The 3,821-nt window shown below is 39.0% G+C and overlaps 1 pseudogene; it reads left to right on the forward strand.

The window, feature by feature from the left end:
• Window positions 1–761: 761 nt before the first annotated feature.
• LOC112121617 lies at window positions 762–1,933 on the forward strand (annotated as a pseudogene).
• Window positions 1,934–3,821: the final 1,888 nt, after the last annotated feature.

The following is a 3,821-nucleotide window of genomic DNA, read 5'->3' on the forward strand; positions in this document are numbered from 1 at the left end:
ATCCGATTCTTTCTTAGTAGCAATCTTATTCCTCCTATTTGACCTAGAAATCGCACTACTATTACCCCTACCATGAGCCATCCAACTCCCATTCCCTACCTACACCTTCACCTGGGCCCTCACCATTTTACTACTATTAACGCTAGGCCTCACCTATGAATGGATTCAAGGGGGCCTAGAATGAGCAGAATAGATAGCTAGTTTAACATAAAACAACTGATTTCGGCTTAGTCAATCGTGATTAATACCCCACGGCTACCAAATGACACCCCTACACTTCACCTACTATTCAGCCTTTATTATCAGTATTACGGGCCTCTCATTACACCAAACCCACCTAATCTCAACCCTACTGTGTCTAGAAAGCATAATACTATCACTCTATATAGCCCTATCCATATGACCTATTCAACTACAAAATACATCATTCATACTTGCCCCTATATTAATATTGTCCTTCTCAGCCTGTGAGGCTGGCATAGGACTCTCACTACTAGTAGCGTCCTCACGAACTCACAGTTCAGACCACCTACAAAACTTAAACCTTTTACAATGCTAAAAATCCTACTTCCAACAATCATACTACTCCCAACAATCACACTATGTAAACCAAAACAACTATGACCTACCACATTAATCAACAGCTTCGGAATTGCCTTCCTAAGCCTACAATGATTTAACTCCCCACAAGAGCTAACCATAACCTTCTCTAACTATTATTTAAGCATTGACCAAATATCAGCCCCATTACTTATCCTATCATGTTGACTAACCCCCCTAATAATTTTAGCCAGCCAAAATCATCTAACTATAGAACCAACCTCACGAAAACAAACCCTCATTTCCACCATTATTCTATTACAAATCTCACTAATACTAGCCTTCTCAACCACAGAACTAATTATATTTTTCATTATATTCGAAGCCACACTAATCCCAACACTAGTAATCATCACACGCTGAGGTAACCAAATAGAACGACTAAATGCCGGAACCTACTTCCTATTCTACACCCTTATCGGATCTCTCCCATTACTGATCGCCCTTCTCTCTCTACAAAACCAAACTGGCACATTATCCACTTGCATGATACAACTTAACCAACCTACCATGCTAAACACATGAACCAACACAATATGATGATTTGCATTATTAACTGCCTTTATAATCAAAATACCATTATATGGACTACACTTATGACTACCAAAAGCACTCGTAGAGGCCCCAATCGCAGGATCAATAATCCTAGCAGCAGTACTACTTAAACTAGGAGGATATGGCATTATTCGCATCATATTAACACTAAATCCACTATCAAAAACACTCTCCTACCCATTTATAGTATTAGCATTATGAGGGGTAATCATAACTGGTTCAATCTGCCTACGTCAAACAGACCTAAAATCATTAATTGCCTACTCATCAGTAAGCCACATAGGCCTCGTTATCGCTGCAACACTAACACAAACCCAATGAGCCTACACAGGCGCTATCACACTTATAATCGCCCATGGCTTAACATCGTCAATACTCTTCTGCCTAGCTAATACAAACTACGAACGAACCCACAGCCGAACATTATTACTGGCCCGAAACATACAACTTTTATTCCCATTAATAAGCCTATGATGACTCCTCGCTAGTTTGACTAACATGGCCCTTCCACCGACCATCAATCTAATAGGAGAACTAACCATTATTACCTCACTATTCAACTGATCAAACATTACAATCCTAATGACAGGATTGGGAACCCTAATTACTGCCACATATACCTTATATATACTATACACAACACAATGGGGAGAAGGGCCATCATACATCAAAATGATTCCACCAACCCACACACGAGAACACCTCCTTATAATCCTCCACATCCTTCCTATAACATTACTAATAATAAAACCCGAACTAATCTGAGGCACCTTTTACTGTTAATATAGTTTTAAAACAAACATTAGACTGTGGCTCTAAAAATAGGAGTTAAAACCTCCTTATAAACCGAGAGAGGTATTACACAATAAGAACTGCTAATTCATATATCTGAGACTAACCCCTCAGCTCCCTCACTTTTAAAGGATAGAAGTAATCCATTGGTTTTAGAAACCATTAACCCTTGGTGCAAGTCCAAGTGAAAGTAGTGAACATCACAGACATCACATTTATATTAACACTATTCACACTAGCACTACCGCTAATTAACTTACTATATACATCTGAAACACAATTAATTCTTAGCACAAAAAAAGCTGTAAAAACAGCATTCTTTATTAGCCTAATTCCATTAATTTCCTTATATTGATTAAACCCAAACCCTACAAAAATCTTTTCCAACCTGATCATACTAAATACATCCACATTTTCCGTTAAACTAAACTTAATTTTTGACCACTATTCTCTCTTATTTATACCAATCGCCCTATATGTCACATGAGCTATCATAGAATACTCCCACTTATACATAGCAGCAGACCCGCACATTGACAAATTCTTCAAGTTCTTACTGATTTTCCTATTAGCCATAATAATTCTAGTCACATCTAACAACCTCCTACAATTCTTTATTGGCTGAGAAGGGGTAGGAATAATATCCTTCCTACTAATCGGCTGATGACATTACCGGAATTTTCCTAGCTATACACTACTCCCCAGACATCTCATTAGCGTTCTCATCAGTAGCCCATATCACCCGAGACGTACAATACGGATGACTTATCCGTAACATACATGCTAACGGTGCCTCCCTATTCTTCATATGCATCTACCTACACATTGGATGAGGAATTTATTACGGCTCTTACTTATACAAAGAAACCTGAAACACAGGAATTACCCTACTACTCCTAACAATAGCCACTGCATTTGTAGGCTATGTCCTACCATGAGGCCAAATATCTTTCTGAGGCGCCACCGTCATTACTAACCTCCTCTCAGCCGTTCCATATGTTGGCAACACACTAGTGCAGTGAATTTGAGGGGGATTCTCAGTAGATAATGCAACCCTAACCCGATTCTTCACCTTCCACTTCTTACTACCATTCACCATTATAGGCCTAACAATAATACATCTACTCTTCCTACACGAAACCGGATCAAACAACCCAACAGGATTAAACTCAAACACTGATAAAATCCCATTCCACCCCTACTTCTCATATAAAGACCTACTCGGACTCATCTTAATACTAGCCTTCCTACTAACCTTAGCACTATTCTTCCCTAACCTATTAGGAGACCCGGACAACTTTACACCAGCCAACCCTCTATCCACCCCACCACATATTAAACCAGAATGATACTTCCTATTCGCCTATGCGATCCTACGATCAATCCCAAACAAATTAGGCGGAGTACTCGCTCTACTACTCTCCATCCTCGTACTATTCCTAATACCTGCCCTACATACATCAAAACAACGAACAACCCAATTTCGCCCACTAACACAAATCCTATTTTGATCCTTAATTGCCAACCTCTTAGTACTTACATGAATCGGAGGACAACCAGTCGAAAACCCATTCATCATTATCGGACAAATAGCCTCTATTCTCTATTTCTCAATTCTATTAATCCTTATACCTATTGCAGGTATAATCGAAAACAAAATACTAACTTAACATATTCTAATAGCTTAACCCATAAAGCATTGGTCTTGTAAGCCAAAGACTGAAGACTACAATCTTCTTAGAATAATCAAAAGAGAAGGACCTTAAACCTTCATCTCCAGCCCCCAAAGCTGGAATCTTCTATTAAACTACCTCTTGACATTAAACAGGGGGCGGGCTATTACGCTAAATATTAGCCCATTTCTACTACAGATG

Source organism: Terrapene carolina, unplaced genomic scaffold (genome assembly GCF_002925995.2).
Source record: "Terrapene carolina triunguis isolate 2854851 unplaced genomic scaffold, T_m_triunguis-2.0 Scaffold88, whole genome shotgun sequence".
NCBI lineage: Eukaryota > Metazoa > Chordata > Testudines > Emydidae > Terrapene > Terrapene triunguis.